This window comes from Ictidomys tridecemlineatus, chromosome 7 (genome assembly GCF_052094955.1).
Source record: "Ictidomys tridecemlineatus isolate mIctTri1 chromosome 7, mIctTri1.hap1, whole genome shotgun sequence".
Lineage (NCBI taxonomy): Eukaryota > Metazoa > Chordata > Mammalia > Rodentia > Sciuridae > Ictidomys > Ictidomys tridecemlineatus.
Window position 1 is genome coordinate 144,802,986 of NC_135483.1, and position 18,166 is coordinate 144,821,151.

An 18,166-nucleotide genomic window follows, 5' to 3' on the forward strand; every position below is an offset into this window, starting at 1 on the left:
TGAATAGACTGTAGAAACACTGCAGTAAAAAGGGCATGAATTAGGAGGTTACTGTGGTCACCTTGCAGGAGATGATGGCAGCCTAGACCAGGGGAGAGGCCATGGAGATGGTCAGACACTGATGAATTGGAAGCTGTATCACATTGGATCACAAGGAAAGGTGGACTATGTACCAGAATCCATATAATTTGAGTTTTTAAAATGACAGTTTACAAATGTGCAGATTAGGCATAAAGAAACTTCAAGGGATTGTACAGTAGCCTAAGGCTGTTACCCCTAGGCCCAAAGGGAATGGGAGGGGATGTGACCAGAACCCATAGGGACAGAGTGTGTAAGAGGCTACCTCAAGAGAAGTTCTGACTCTCCAGAAGGGGTAGCAGCCAGCCCTCTATGCTGTCATTTTAAAGGCTGCTAGGGAAATAAACATCCTGATCCATCTCCTTTGCTCTTTGCAATCACCTGTAAAGACCTGCTATTTGCTACAGAGGAAGCAGGTTCAATGATTGGTCCTTATAGAACAGAGGAGGATGAGCAATTGTGGAAGAGCAAACTGAAGATATTGGGAACAAGACACTGTGGAGACAGCTACTATTGTTCTTTCTAGTCTTCCCTCAGAGTATGGCCAATGAACCTAAAATTCCTGATGGCCAGCCTACCTACTCAGAGCACCCTCCCATCGTAGAAGTTTCTCCTTGCTTTCAGTATGTGTTTACACCCCATTTGCCCACAAGACAAGGAGCTTCTTGCAGATGACATTTGCATCTGCCACTCCCAGGACAGGGCCTGCTAACTGAAAGACATGATGATTGAACCAATAGCCTCTTCCAGATTCCCATGGAATGTATTGTTCCATGTTGGATCTCCCTGTGTTATAGTTTAGATATGAGGTATCCTTCCAAAAGCGCATGTGTGAAAAATTGCAAGCAAGTTTAGAGGTGAAATGATTGAGTTATGAGAGCCTTAATCTAATCAGTGCATTAATCCCTGATAGCAATTAACTGGGTGGTAACTGTAAACTGGTAGGATGTGACAAGAAGAGGGAGGGTGCATTGGGTTATATATTTTGTTCATGGTAAGGAAACTCTCTCTGTTCTTCCTAATGCCATACCCTTCTGCCAGGATGTTCTGCCTCATCTTGGGCCCAGTGCAAATGGAACCATCCGTCTATGGACTGAAACCTCTGAAACCACAAGCCCTCAAATAAACGTTTCCTCCTCTAAAATTGTTCTTATCGGGTCTTTTGGTCACATCAATGAAAAAAAATGACTAAAACGCCCTGATACCAATTTCTGGACAGGTAACACGTGCCTTCCTATCACAAGTTGTGCGACACACTGGCTGTTCTTCCCATTCCTCAGAGGGGTTCATTACAACATTCCTGCCCCACCTTTAGTCTGTCTCTAAATTCCACCCTCTTCTCGTTTGCCCCTGATATATCACTTAGAGATGCCAATATGTTCAAAGACAGTTACCTGGTTTTTAAGAGTTTTTGTCCAGTGTAATCTAACTTCTCAGGAATACCAAACATATGGCTTCCCTTTGAGCTGTTCTGTATCAAATTAGCACTTTCACTGCTGTGTCTTAGAACAGTGGTAAATATGTACACACACGTATATATCATCTATATCTCAAAGCCCAAGAGACGTGGTCTGTTGCTGTCTTCAGTACTCAAGGATGCCAGTGTTTCCTGCTAACGTGCTCATTGTATAAACATTACAACCAGATCTTCTTTGGAGATATAAACAGAGCCTTTGTGTTAGCTGATGAAAATAAAATATCAAATACTCAAGTACGAATGACTGATTTCTGAAAAGAACAAACTATTTGATACTTATCAACCACCATATCTTGCCTGTCCAGTACAGTAGCATGCACAACTTTTCAGCTCTACCTTCAAAATGTGATAAATCTTCCCTCTGGGGCAAAGAGTGCATGTCTGTATTTATCCAGAGAAAGAATTTAACTCTTGTCTACATGTTTAAAAGAGGTTGGGGGAGAGAAGGAGGCGGGAAAAGGTAACAGATTGTGAAGGATTGATTACTAAAGCAAAAAAAATCAATCTTGAGACTTTGATGATTTAACCAGCCACAAAAGCATAGAAATGTATGAGAAAGCCCTGATTGATTTTTAACTCCGTAATCCTTCCCACCCCATCTATTATCCTGTATGGATCATATTAGCCGTCATTATGACTAAGACAAGATAGGACGTTGACATCCGCCTGACATGATATAACTGTAAATGGAATCGGCTTATACACAAAGGCTTTTACCTGGTTATTAATAGTGTTCTCGGTGGGTGATGGACTGGGCTGATATTAAAACCTCTGTCGGCTGTGTGGAGCCATTGAAATTTGATTTCAGTCCAAGAAACAGCTCCTCAAGATAGTGATTGCACAGTTGCCCTGACAAACTGCTCAAGTATCATTCCTGGATACTCACCCTTTTAAGAGGCTCATAAAATACTGGGGGTGGATGACATCTTGTTGGCACCAAGGGTTCCAAGCCACTACTGCTGAAGGCTGAAAGACACCAAGTATGTTCACAAATCCCTTGATGACATCCCTAAACTTAATCACCACCAGTGTGAATACAAAGTAGAGGAAGATTTAGGGTGTACAGCTTCACAGGTGACATGCATGGTGGTAAAACATGGATGAATACATACTATGATTAAGGTCACTTGGTGACTTTAGCTTCATTCACTTACCTTCAATGAATCAATGAAAAAAAAATTAGGTCTTTAGGGCACTGTTTACTTTCTCAACTCCATGAGGCACTCAACTTTTATTTTACTTGTAACCAAACCAAATAGGGTAAGAAGAAGAAAATTAGAAACAGAAATATTATATAATTAAACAGAGATTTAAAATCAGTCCCATTAGAAAATGCAGGCTTTCCTACTTTTATTCAACAAAATACCTTTTTTACTCAAGAAATATTTACTGAGCACTTAATACGTAACAGGTATTTCTAGTTAGTGGAGGAAATGCATATAAAAAGTGGATGAAATCCCTGTCCTCATGAGGCTTACAACAACTGTGGCCCTCAGAACATTGTTGGGAGACACATACACTGATACTCCTTAACTTTCTATCAGACTATGTTCCAATAAACTCATCAAAATTTGAAAATACAAGTCCAAAGTGCATTTAATACATCATCAGTTAATCTAATCTACCTTAAATGTGCTCAGAATACTTACGTTAGCCTCTGGTGAGGGGAAATCATCTAACTTGAAGCTTCCTTCATAATAAAGTATTGACTGTGTCATTCAGTTTATTGAATATTGTACCAAAAGTGAAAAACAGAATGGTTGTGTGGGTATACTTTCATACCATCATAAAGTTGAAAAGCCTAAGTCCAGCTGTTCTAAGTCAGGGACCATCTGTACACAATCAGGTTATCATGTAACCAAGTTCCCTTGAACACTTTCTGGTACCATGTTCCCAAACTACCCTGGCCTCCTCCTACCCTATAAAGCCAAACACAGTAAATTCTAAATAACATCCTAAAAGACAGATGGGCAGACAAAAAAGGGTAATACCTTGTATTTAAAAGCATTAACATTTCCTTTTGAAAACTTGAAAATAAGTTTCTATTTATAATGAGGATAAATTTGAAAATCACTTTTTCGAAAATCACTGCACTAGGAATGGTTGTAAGAATTGAAAGAGGTTTCAGATAGACAGATGGATGATAGATAGAACTTAGTGCCTGGCATAGAAGACTGCAATAAACATAACCAGTGAGGAAGAGGAGGCTAATGATGATACATCCAGTCATCTGGCTGCCCATCATCATATCCACTCCCTCACTCAATGAAACAGAGATGGAAATGGGAAAGGTAGATTTCTCCACTATTTATGAGCTTTTTGAGGTGCAATCATATTCCCACCAGTGAGCTGCACTTCCTTGGACAGGCAGTTGCTCCTCCTAAGACTAGCATTACTGCAGTGTTATGGTTTAGATTAGGTGTCCCCCAAAAGCTTATGTGTGAGACAATGCAAGACGGTTTAGAGATTAAATGATTGGGTCTGGGAGCCTTAACTTAATCAGTGCATGAATCCCCTGATAAGTATTAACTTGGAGATTAGCTGAGGGCAGGTAGGATGGGTTGGAGGAGGGAGGTCCCGGAGGGTTGTACCTTTGGAGTTTATAATTTGTCCTTGGTGAGTAGAGTTTTCTCCCTCTCTCCCCCTCCTCCCCCCTTCTCCCTCCCTTTCTATTCTTCCCTCTCCCTCTCTTTTTCTTTCTCTCCCCCTCCCCACTTTCTGGTACCATGTTCCCAAGCTGCTTTCCTTTGCCATATCCTTCCACCACTATGTTCCCCCTCACTGCAGGCCCTGAGGAATGGAGTCACCCTTCTATGGATTAAGACCTCTGAAACTGTGAGCCCCCAAATAAACTTTTCCTCCACTAATCGTTCATGTCAGGTCATTTGCTCCCCAAAAAGCTGAGTAAAACATGCAAGCTAGCACTAATGGAGGAGCCCTGTCTTCTCCACCCTCTGATAATAAGTCAGATTCAGCACCATTGATGTTGTTCTCGAGGGGAGCACAGGAAGTTCTAGAGACCCTGAGTCAAGTAAGCCCACTCACAGATTCCAGAATTGAAAGAAAAAGTGCTCCAGCTGGAGACAGCCCCAGTTTATCTTGAAGCGAAGCATCTCACTCATCAGTGGGTGCTCTAGTTACCAGCGATTTGCAGACCACCCACAGCTTAAAAGTAGCAGAGGAAATGCCTAAATATTACAGTTTCCCAGAGATATGCTGTGTCTCATTTACAGTGTACCCATTATTGATTGCACAAATGGTTTCTATCATTATCTATAAGCACCCAGCCAGGGCCCTATAATTTAATAGTAGAGATAAGGAGACCCTTGTTTTCTTGGGGTAGTCACATATAGATTTGATGGTTAATAGAGGAACAGTGTTCATGTATCTCCAGACTCCAACAGAGAGCCATGATTACCTGTGCAATATTAGAATGTCCTTCAGCCCAAAGTCTGGATCTTGCTGGAAAAATGGTTACTTTCCATCTAAATTTGATGCCATTACATACATTCTTTCAAAGAATTACGTGTTTTTCTTTACTCTCTCTCATCACCATCAAATATGTGGGTGATTAATTTTGTGCACCCCAAACTAGAAACCCTGAAGCATCATTTTTTCCTTGCTATATAAGAGCATAGAGAGGACCAGCCCCAGAGGAGTTACTCAAAGAATAACTGTGGAGTCAAAGAATGAAGATATGAAGAGATTTTGATTCACCAGAACCAAGAGATCAACTATATATTTGCTTGTTTTCAGGGATCCACCCTCATATGTCACTAAAAACAGGTCCTTATTATCTCTCCCTCAGACCTTCTGCTGTGTAAACACCATTAATGCAGACACCGACATGCAGATTAATGAAGGGAAGCAATTTATTGAACTGATATTTGGTGTAGATGTCATTAGCAGTGCTCCTTTGGAGCAACTGCATCAGATTAGAAACACTCTCCCCCCAAGAGCATGTAGAAAAATCATTTAACTGCTTTTCTGCAGCTGTTTATGTAACACCAACCCTCTATGAATTGTTGAATTGACTCTGAGACAACTGTGAAACTTCTATGATTGCTCCTCATTGATGCTGTTTGTCTCTCCTGAGAAAAAGTCCTGTAATAAATCATGTTGTTATGGTTTCAGTTTTTCTTGTTCTTGTCTCCCCTTTTTCCATCTACATTAAAGACATTTAAAAAGTTCCAATAATTAGACAAGGTCAATGGAGCTCTGATAACTTTATCAACAGGGCGACATTTGAAAAATGGTCTTGGAGACTAGGAATAAGGGCCTAATGGGTTTGGGTGGTTTTCCAAATTCATCAGGAAATTATGAACTTTCATAAATCCTTGGAATTGGAAAAGTCAAATATATTCATAAGGTAATAAGGCAAGATTTGGGAAAGACCATAAATATCCATTACATTCCTGGGCCCCACTGACAAATTAGAAGATGGCATATGATGGATGGCTAAGCCCCTCATGAGTGCCAGTCCCATTTCCCCTATCTCCATTTATAAGACAGTTATGGACCCAACACCCTCCCAATCCCCAAGTGTTCTGAAACTCATTCCCCTATTTCCTTAATGATCATGCACTTCATTTCCATACAGTAGACCTGATGAGCAGCTTCTAGACCCCACCGACAAAACTGTAGGATGACCTATTTCTTGCTAACCCTTCCCACTACTAAGAATGGCTAAATATTAATTCACCTTCTAAACCCTTTGACTTGTTAGTTCTAGTTATGTGCTTCAGAATTATTCAAAATCAATCAATCATTATTTCCCAGGTACCTTCATCTATGGTTGGGTTTCCTTACATTTCTATAATAAAATTTATAGTTTCCAGGCCCTCTCTTATGAATTACTGCCCACTTGAAGAATGTCTTAATATTCAATGAAATCATTTGTTTCTAGAATTGAAAGTTCTTTCCATGATATTACATGTACTATCATAAAAATTCAGAGTCAACGCATGCTCAAAGATGTAGGTGGATGATATTTTTTCAGTCATTCATCATGAGAAGCTGGCTGGCTCATATTTCTCTGGTATAGAAACTCCATAATCCCACCATCATTGCAGCCTCCCACTTCTGAGATCACTTTGGATTTCTTGGCCTTTGGCTATTTGGCATTTGATCCTCCTGAAATAAAAATAATAATAATTAAGTAAGCATTTTCAGCTGGGTACTCCAGTTGATCTTCAGAGACCCTGCTTTCCACCTGAATCCAGTCTCCTGCTTTAGCACATATTTATTGCTGAAGTTCAAGAATTAATACTAGAAAAATTTGGCAAGTAGGAACGAAAGGATGTCCTTGAAACCAAAGCTTCCACCTGGAAATGAATAATATGGCACAAGCACACACTGAATAAAAATATGATTGAAAATATTACTTTTTTTCCCAAAAGTCATAAAGCAAGATTAATGGTCAATTTAAAACTAAAATCAACCCCCGAATGAAATTTCCTCCCCTAAACACCACCAGCACAATATTAACAGGCCACTTTCCTCTACCCTGCTATTTTTCACTATTAGTATCTTCCAGGTTTCCAGTCGGAAGCAGGAAACACTAAAAACCTTCCAGGAAGCCTGCACTGGTGAGATTTCTTCCAGGCTTGGCAGCACCAAGAAGTGAACAAAGTAATCACATCATTTTTTGATTGTCACAGGTTGTTTATCCTGACCAAATGTTGTTTATCTCTTTGACCAAATCAACTGCTGAGTCCATACAAGCAACACACTTCACAGAGTGGGGATGGCTAAGTTGAAGTACCACACAGAAAATGTTGGAGAAGTGTGTGCTTTCCAACCACACCCAGAAGGATCTTAGTACAAATGCCTCATGGGAACTATCTGCTGAAGGTATATCCAGGACAAAAGGGCATGGAGGTCTGAGCTTCAAAGAGAGGCAATAGCCAAAAACAAATATTGAGATCTAATTGTGTCCATCTCTTCCTCCGTAGTTCTTCTGAAATGTCCAGTTGAAATTTCAAGGGATTATGAATGAATATGGCAAATTGTGGAGTCTTTGACTGATTTGATCGTTTTCGGGTTTCTCTTGGTTAATACCATATTCTTGGTTTTGTGGTTCCATTTGCCCACAATAAATATATTAATTAAAAATGATTTGAGCTCAGTGGTGCGTGCTTGTAATCCCAGCAGCTCGGGAGGCTGAAACAGGAGGATCACAAGTTCAAAGCCAGCCTCAGCCAAAGCAAGGTGCTAAGCAACTGAGTGAGACCGTTTCTAAATAAAATACAAAATAGGGCTGGGAATGTGGCTCAGTAGCCAAGTGCCCCTGAGTTCAATCCCCAGTACAAAAAAAAAAAAAAAAACAGATTTATTTGAACATTGGTATCACTTAGTGAAAATACACAGGGGAAATTAACTTTTACCAAGGAACACTTTTTTCACCGTTGGTGGGATTGGAAATTAGTACAACTGCTATGGAAATCAGGATGGGGGTCCCTTAAAAGATTAAGAATGGAACCTCCTTGTAACCCAGGTATACCACTCCTAAGTATTTATCCTAAAAGAATTAAAGTCATCATACTATAGTGATACATGTATACATACATAGAAGCACAATTCATAATAGCCACACTATGAACCAGCCTAGGTGTCCACCAACAGATTAATGAAATTATATCATATGCAAGAAAATGGATGGAACTTGAAAATATTATGTTAAGTGAAATAAGTCAAACTCAGAAAGTCAAAGGTCAGATGTTTTCTCTAATATGTGGAAACTAGAGAGAAAAAAGGAAAAAAAAGGTGGTGGGTAGATCTCATAAAAATTGAAAGGAGATCAGTAGAATAGAGGAAAGGGACCAGGGGAAGGGGTAAGTGGAGGTAAAGAGAAAATACTGGGGAATGATACCAATCAGATTGTGTTGTCATATTGTGTGTGTGTGTGTGTATGAATATGTAATAACAAATCCCACCATTATGTATAAATTATGTACCAACTATAATGTACCAATAAAAATGTGGGAAAAAAGAAATTAACTTTTTTTTAAAAAAAAATTTAGTTATAGATGGACACAATACCTTTATTTTATTTATTTTATTTTTATGCAGAGGATCAAACCCAGTGCCTCATACATGCAAGGCAAGTGCTCTGCCACTGAGCCACAATCCCAGCCCAAGAAATTAACGTTTACTAATATAAGAAATGTTAGCAAAGGAAGATATAAACAGGTATCTGGTGTTTGTTTGATGTAATATTCTAGTCATAACACCAGTAAAATATATATATATATAATTCAGTGTGTTTCTAACTATTGCTTAGTTTAAGGTATCATTAAATCAAGAAGAAGATAGAAGAAAAATTAAATTGATGACTCCAATATTAAGTACGTTAACAATACACTTTCTCAGCCCAAATCAAAACAAATCAAGAGTTCAAATCTTATCTTTTCTCCTAATCAGTGAATTTAGGATACAGGTATGGCAAGATAAAATGTTTTTTTTTTGTTTTCTGTTTTCCTCATCCTCTTGTGGAAGAGGGGTATTTTTGGAAGGACCAGGAGAGAGACAGAGGCTTTGCAAGTTTGCTGGAGCATCAAAGTTAGACTCTGAGAGAAGATTGACATTAGCAGGGGAGTTGGTCTCACAGATGTTATGTTCTGAAAACTGAAATGACACCAGGTCTTTTTTAGTGACAGGAAGGAAGAAAAGAGAAGGAGAAGGAGAAGGACAAAGGAGAAAAAGAGGAAGGAAAAAAAAGGAAGAAAGAAAACTGCTAGAGCCCCAAGATGATCTAGGCAACCTGGAAGGAGGGTAGAGGGTTATAAAGAGGGGAATGGGATCAGAGAGAGGAGAATTGGAAGAGAGTCCAGAAAGAGGAGAAAATTCCCAAAATCTTTTCTAAGATGATACATGTATACATATGGACTGACGGAGCAAGGAGAGAAATGCTTACTAAAGATGTCTAGGTTCTTTGTGTGCAATATGATCAAAAGGAAGTTTTTGTTTTTGTTTTTGTTTTATAATTTTTTTAAAGAGAGAGAGAGAGAGAGAGAGAGAGAGAGAGAATTTTTTTAATATTTGTTTTTCAGTAGACACAACATCTTTATCTTATTTGTATGTGGTGCTGAGGATCGAACCCAGGCCTCGCGCATGCCGCTTGAGCCACATCCCCAGCCCAAAGTTTTTTTTCCTTCTGATATAGACATAAAGAGCCCAGATAATATAGACATAAAGAAGGAATTAATTTTGTTCAACAAATATTTATTGAGCAATACCATATATATGCCTGATATTGTTTAGGTGCTAGGATAGTTGTAATCAAATTAAGAAAAACAAACAAACAAAAACACTTCTTTTGTGGAGCTTATGTTCTAATGGAGGGAAAAGATAAGCTAAAAAGCAAAATATAAAAAGGCATAGTATATGAGATAGTGATAAAAGTGCCAAGGAAGAAAATTAAAAAAACATTTTGTTTAAGAAATCTAGAAAAAGCACATTTTCTGATAATGCAGTAGAACCCTAGGCCTTGGGTAGGAAGAATAAGGCTAAATGGAGTTAAGTGAATATATTTCTCTTTGAATAAATGGATGGATAAAGGAGATTCCCATCAGAACTACCACAGCAGATGTTTTTCTTTTGCCTAAGTGCCTCTTCCTCAGCAATGTCCCATGCCCTTGCCCAAGTTCATCTGAATAGTTCGCCCATATCCCACCCACTTCCTGAAAAAAAAAAAACAACTGTTCTTTCCTATCCCTACTTTAAGTGTTACTCCCTCCCTGAAGTCTTCCTCCAATAAAAATAATGCCCCACCTTCACCTAGCATACCCAACTTGCAAAATGTGTCCCACACATTAGCCTTAACAATGATTTTGAGAGAGGGATATTATCATCACTTTTTCACATCCGTAGAAACTAAGACATAGGGAATGTAAGTGACTTGCCCAAAACTGAGTGACTACCACTGAGACCCAGGTGTTCTGAATCTAAGCCTATGCTGTAGACCTGAGGAAGCATGGAGTCATGGAAGTGAGTCCCAGACGTCTCACTCAGCCAGGGTGAGTGACAGGTTGCTTAACTTGTCTGAGCCTCAGTTTTCTGATTTACAAAACAGGCTAAGTAGACAAACAAGGCAGGTTTGTGAGCACAGACTATGAAGCCCCATCCCAGTACCTGGTCTAGTTTAACACTAGACTTCCTGCCTTCCCCAACTCCTTCCTTCCCCTACCATCACCATAACTACATGGGCCATCTTCCTCCACACTTACACAGAAAATATGACATGTACCACACAGCTTGGCACTTTTTAGAATATTAACTGGGATTTCTTATGTCATAAGGTATTAAAACTTAGGTAAAACTGTTTAATAAGTAAAGGGCACTTTTTAGCTCTACTAACTGAAAACAACAGGAATGGCAGAGCTTCCTCCATGTAAGCTTGATCTGGCTATTCTCTTGTGGTCAGGGCTCAGGCCCCAGTTTCTTAAGGTTTTTCTCTGACTCTGCATTGGTCCATGCACTGGCCTCATTCTCAGGCTGGCCTCCATCTTGATTACAAATTTACCCCACCAGTTCCAGTCTTTTTATCTGCATGTTATACTGACCAGAAGAAGAGAAGAAAAGATCTGGCCCCAGGTTTCTCAGAAAATATTCTGCAAGTACAGCTCAGATGACATGCCTACCTTATCACCAATCACTATGGCCAGGGAATGGACCAAGCTCAGATTCTCAATCTGGGCCATGCCTTTGACCCCTCCACTAACCTTAGTTATAATCCAGACAGGGAGTCATTGCCCAGAACTTGAATACTGATGGAAACCAGAGCTGTGGAGCCCACAACCACTTTTTTTATTAATGGTGCATAAAAATTGTATAAAATAGTGGGTTTCTTTGGAGCATATTTGTGCATGCATACAACAGAATTTGATCGGTTTCACTCTCTAATGCCTCCCTTTACCCTTCTTTCCTCCCTCCCCCTGATCTTCTCCTACCCTAATAGTCTCTCCTATGCTTCTATTTCACCTTCTAGCTTCCACATATGAGAGAAGACGTGTCTTTCTGAATCTGACTTATTTCACTTAACTTGATACTCTCTAGTGTCATTCATTTTCCTGCAAATGACATAATTTCATACCAACTCAAAGGCTCCCAAGCCCATATGATCTGAGAAGCTAAGCAGGATAGGACCTAGTTACTTTGATGGGATGTCACACCAACTTTCATAGTTTGATGACAATCTTCCACTTGGCCCAGCACCTCTCCCAGCACAGACAGCTGAGAGTGTGGAAATGAGAGTGTGGAAAGCCTTATCTCTTCATCTCTGCTATTTTAAGGATTTCTGGGTCCAGCCATTCTCAGGTGATTCATCTTAAGTATTATACTTCTTCCACCATGTAGACAGACCCTCTTGCAAGAATTCAGAAGACAAAATTACAGGAATTGAATTTGCCCCTAAATTGATTTTATACCCTTTGAAAATTTTGTACTTACTGTAGTGTGTGTGTGTGTGTGTGTGTGTGTGTGTGTGTGTGTGTAGAACTTTTGATTAAATAAGGCACTTAGGATAGTTTTATAGAGTCATCTCACCCATTTGGTTTTTCATACAAATAAAATCCTTCGTTATGACAATGACCTTCAACAAAGGTTAAGCATGCAAACTTGAAAAAGTTTATTCATAGCTGCTTTTATCTTCAAGTCTTTGAAGTAGAAGGTTAAAAAGAAATCAAATAGTTCATTTTTGACATCTTTAGGGAAGGTATATGTAAATAGGAAACACAAAATCACTGAGTATATACAGAAAACAAATGGTTACATATAATTACCAACTGCAGAGAAAAAGATAAGAGGTAAAATAAGTTATGCATGTTATCCCTTGAAGCTACTTTGTGTCAATCCCTTGAAGCTACTTTGTGTCAATCAGGCCTACATGGATTTTCTAGCTTCTTATTTTTCTGATCCAGAGGTAAAATTTGCCATCCTCTAACTCCTTGTCACCATCTCAAATATCAGGCTAATCACTGTGTATTCCTCTGGGGTATTCACAACCTTCAGAGAGTTGTTGATAGTGATCACATTTCTTCTGAAGTCTTTGTTGATCCAAGAATACATATTTTGTTGTGTGAGTCTTCATAAATCAGTCTTTCCGCCCGTTTATCATCCTTGTTGCTTTTCTCTGAACACTCTCCAGTATGTCTGTGACTTGCTAATAATGAGGTTCCCAGACCACAGTGCATCATTCCAAGCTCAATCTTTCTCATTGTGCAGGGATGGACTTTGCCTTTTTGCTCTCTGACCCACTGTTTCTACTAACAAAGTTCATATGCTGCCAGATCATACATGAACCCATGATTCATTTGCTGTCCATGACAATGCCCGGGGGAAACCAAGCACTTCCCTAAACAGGTCAGTGCCTGACAAGTGATCGGTACTCAAAAAAGTGCCTTGAATAAATGAACAGATTAAAGCATGTACTCCCCAGTTATGTCTTTACTATAACATATATTTCAAAAAGAACAAACGAGGGCATGTACATGCTCATGTCAGGGGTGGGGACATGGGATCTGAGGAGACATATGAGAAATCACTCAGGGCTTATTTGGCCTGAATCATTCAAACAGTCCTACCGCTTTGATTGGATTGAGACATAGTTTAACTCTCACTTAGCACAAGGCAAAATGAAATTCAGAAAACTAAGGTATTTCCCCACAGTAGCTCAACCATTGAATTACCACTGAACATATTTAAATTCAGTGTCCAGTGTAACCATTGGAATAAACCAATCTACAATTGCTATTAGCAAAGTGCCCATAGAACCTAGAAACCAGTCCCTACATCTTCAGCTAAAAGACTTGAGGCAGGATTTCTAACTGTGACTTTGTTGTTCAGCCTGGTCAGGTGGCCTCTGATCAATATAGCACCACACAGTAGTGTGATGAGACAATAATCTAGCTTGGTGAAATGCCAGGTGAAAAAAATTCTCCCCCCACCAAAAAAAAAAAATGTCCTTCTCTATTGGTTAATTCACCCTCCCAATCTTCATTATCTGTACAGTCCTCTATCTCTACGCTATAATTCCAAACCAACAAACACTCATGTTAAATTTTTTTAAAAAGTAAATTCTTCAGATAATTCCACATGCCATTCAAAAGACAACACAGTTTTATGGAAATGGTGCTGGAGAAGAAGTGAGAAGATTTGGGGGACATGTGGTTTACTAGTTTCTTAGCAAGAACTATAAAAGAATGGTGTTTGAAAGCCCGGTGGGACATATAAAGCATTCTACAGTACTTGTGAAATGTTGGTTGAATTTGTTGGACCGACCTTGGGTAAACCTCTCCATATTTCCAAGCTTCAGTTTCTACATCTATAAAATAGAAACTAATAATAACTTCCTTGTCTCATAAGGCTATTGTGGGGCTCCCAAAAGGACCATACATACAAAATCATTTTTTAAAACAATAAAGCATCATACAAAAGTAAGTTATGGAGAAAGGGAGAGGGACTGTGATGATTGGGCCAATCATGCATCGTGCCAACCAGCCAGTTGGAAAGGCAATAGCACATTTTGATATTCGTCCAGATGTTTGGACATATTCCAACTATAAACCTCAAAGCAGTCACTGGCAAACTTTCAGATAGTCAAAGTACTGCAAGCTGGAGCACCATGAGTATTCTCTAGGTCTCCTGGGCCCCAAGGAAGGTAAAGAAAGTTCTGCATGGAGCCACAAGTCTTTTGCTGCTCTAAAAGGAAACTTGTGCAGATCTCAAATACTTAGCTATGGGCTGGGGGTGGAGCTCAGTCATAGAGTGCTTGCCTAGTGTGCATGCACTTTGACTTCAATACCCAGCACTGCAAAAATAAATAATGAAAAAAGGAAAGAAAGTAAAACCAAATATTTAGTTATGGTGTGAGCTGAATGGAATCTACACAAGAGTTAAATCATTGTTTTTTCACTGGGGAATAAGCCCTTTAGATCTTAGACTTTAACCCCAGTTCTACAGCAATCAAACAAAGGCAGAAATTTGCACTTGCAAATATTTTTGAAAGATCTGACTAAGCCATTTTTAGATGTTTTCCAGTCTTCATGTGCCTTTCCCTCCCACAGAGCACAATTAAAAAGGCACCTTTAAAAGGCTATTAAAAAACATTGATTGGCTTAACTGTGCTAATGTCATGGCTTTAAAATAAAATTCTATAAAGTCTTTAAAATATTGCAGACAAGTACTTTGCAGCAGAAACTCAGGATAACCATCCTGAGAATTGTTTTTCATAGATACTTAGTGAGATACTTTAGTTCTTCTTTATCATTTTTTGTCTCTGATTTTTTTAAGCTTCTAAGAGTTCTCATACAATAATTGCCTTTATTTTTTAAAGTTTTAGATTTTATTTATTTATTGGGGGATTGGAGGGATGCTTTTATCACTGAACTACATCCCCAGTTCTTTTTATTTTTCATTTTGAGACAGGGTCTAATTTGCTAAGGCTGACCTCAAATTTGCAATCCTTCTTCCTCAACCTCTCAAGTCACTGGGTTTATGGGCATATGCCACCTCATCCAGCTCAGTACCTGCCTTTACACATACTACAAACAGTCCTTAACACACTGTTTCCCCAAGTCACCATAATGAATTCATAGAAGTAGGCTTGTTCATGCTCCCTTGTGCTTTGTTGCTATTAATCCACAGGGATCAATGGAATTCTCTCCTTATATTTGAATGTTAAAGTCACAGAGTACCTTTCCCTCAAAAAATCATCCCAGGCATTATTTTGATCCCAGTTAAGTGCACATGATCTCTTTCCTGTTTATGTATTGAATCTTATTTTTGTTCCTAGAGAAACTCAGGAGTTTAACACAAATGTGCAACACTTTTTTTCTTTTTTTAATTCTTGCTATTTCCATATCTTTGACTAGCAGGCTCCCTCTCATATCCATAATGTGCAAGGCAAGTTCAAGAAAGGAAGGCTCTGGCCAGGGTTGGTGGTGCATGACTATAATCCCAGCAACTTGGGAGGCTGAGGAGAGAGGATCACAAGTTCAGTGCTAGGCTTAGAAACTTAGTGAGGCCCTAAGTAACTCATTGAGACCCTATCTCAAATTAAAAAAAAATTAAAGGGAATGGGGATGTGGCTTAGTGGTTAAGTACCCCTGGGTTCAAAAAAAAAGAAGGCTTAGTGGTTAAGTACCCTTGGGTTAAAAAAGAAAGAAAGGAAGGAAGGGTTGTAAACAGGTCTTATTTGGAGTTGTAGTTAACTGGACATTATAGTTTGGATTGACCCAGACTAGGTTGGCTTGAGCTGGCTAGAACTCTCCCCTAACCCATGGCTGTCCCTGCTGATGTCATCCAGCATCAACCCTGGATGGGGGATGATAAGGGCCTCCATATTCTTTGAAATTTTCTTCAGGATTAGTTATGGTTTGAAGGCGCTTTTCCCAAGACTGTGAATTCCAGACTTTGAGTCATGGAAAAAAATGCCAAACATTTTCTTTTGTAGAACAAAAGAAAATATTCATTGGTATTCTACCAATAATAGGTTTGGCTTGGTTTTGTTTACAGTTTTTCCAAATGTTACGGGGATCAACGTGGGAGGAAGAGTCTGGGACAGGTCAAGCAGCATGTCAAGGTAAGATGGAGAACCCAGAGATCAAGGGCTCCTCCCTACCCCAGCCTCATAGAACAGTGACAGCCATGGGTTGGGGGAGAATTCCAGCCAGCTCAAGCCATTGTCAGAGCTCTCAGGACAGCCTGGGATTCCTCAAGTCCATTTCTTCCTTGGCTCTTTCCCTCCAGCCTTCTGACTCACCCCTCAATACCACACACTGAGATCATCTCAGGCATGGCACCTGCTGCTCCCACCTCCCAGGAACACTTAGGAGCCCTCAGCTTGTGATAACTGGTTTACATCCCAATCATAGCCACACATGGCTCACTAGTTCATGAATAGGAACTATAAAACAATCATTATTAGAGCCCCCTGGGATAAAGTACTCATGAGATAATGGTTAAATTTGTTGAACCAACCTTTGGTAAACTTCCCCGTATGTCCAAGCTAAGGCCCCATGGATACCAATAATTTGGCACCTTTCAGATATTCTTTAAATATTGATTTATCATTTATTCAGAAGAGTCAAGAAAATTATTATTAATAAATAATCTTCTTTATGTTTAAAATAAAATATGTGCTTGGAATATAACAATATTTAAACTTATTTGGAATTATCTTTAATTCTACTATCACATTATCTCTTACAACTAGATAGAACATCAATAAAAAAGTAATACAGCAAGTAATTCTAACAAATTACCACAAATTTAGTGGCATTAAAAATTTGAATGTAGGGCTGGGGGTATAGCTCAGTTAGTAGAGTGCTTGCCTTGCATGCACAAGGCCCTGGGTTCAATCCCAGCACCAGCAATAAATAAATAAATAAGAGAATGTATTCTCTTAAAAGGCTATAGCTCATAATTCCAACAGAAATATCATTGGGCTAAGATTGAGGTATTGAGAAATGATAGATTCAAGGAAAGAATGTGTTTCTTTGCCTTTTCCAACTTCTAGACGGCACTTACATTCCTTAGTTTGTGGTCCCATCTCTCCATCCTAAAAATCTGTGCCAGTGAGCTGAGTCTTTCTTGAAATGTCATTTCTCTGAGTGTCTGCAACAGGGAATGGTTCTCCACTATCAGAGCCTCAAGTGATAAATTGGGCCCAATTGGATCATCTAGGAAATTTCTCTCATCAGAAGATCTTAACCTTATTCACATCTGCAAAAATCCCATTTCACATGTAAGAAACATATTCATGGATTCCAGAGATTGGATATAGATATCTTTGGAACTATTATTCTGCCTTCCACAACTAGCTTTCCCCACTGGCTTAAAATGGAGATAACTGACATGAATAAAATTACCAAGAAGCCATGATAGGAATGAGAGCTATTTTAACAGTGCTCAATAGCTTGGTGTCTTCTGGCCCGGTCCTACACTAATCCACCCTTTATGCTGTTGCCAGATGACTTCCAATGTACAGCTTCCACTTTGTTATTTCCTGCTCAAAATTCTGCAATGACCTATATCATGTTCCAAAGTAAGTATAAAATATTCTCTGAAATTTAATAGCAGTAAAATAGTGATCTAGGTATCTCTCGTGAATTATCACACTGAATCTTTACAACAGCACAAAGAGGTTGCTGTTTTTACTATCCTCAGTTCATAGAAGAGCTTACAGAAGAAAAAAGTAGGTTCCGAAAGGTTGAGTAAATTGCTCCATCCCAATAGATACCTCATACTCTAATTCAAATGTTGACAAAGTTTGACCCACAGGCTAAATCCTGCTCAGTGTCTGCTTTTGTGTAACAAACAAGCTGAGAATGTTTTTATGGATGAATTTTGCAATTTATTTGATGACAGGGAACAATAACTTTGAACCTCGACTAAATGAAACGTTATCTCCTTCTAAACAGAAATTCTATTCTTCTCAATAGACTTTTAGTACAAGAAAAAAGTACTTAAATATTATTATAATTTGTGTTTTATCAATAAAAAATTTGTGGAATTTGCTTTCTCTTTTATTACATAAGAACCTACATAATGTCTTTAATTTTACCTCTTTATCTATAAAACCTAAGATTTTTGTTAACTGATTCTTTATTA

At 38.9% G+C, this 18,166-nt stretch overlaps 1 long non-coding RNA gene across 1 annotated transcript in view; it reads right to left on the reverse strand.

Annotated features, from left to right (window-relative positions):
• Positions 1-5,403: 5,403 nt before the first annotated feature.
• Positions 5,404-18,166, reverse strand: part of LOC144365573 (uncharacterized) — a 59,465-nt gene continuing 46,702 nt past the window's right edge. The window contains exon 2 of the long non-coding RNA XR_013424168.1: positions 5,404-6,688. This is a non-coding gene — a long non-coding RNA (uncharacterized LOC144365573). The remainder of the gene's footprint in view (positions 6,689-18,166) is intronic.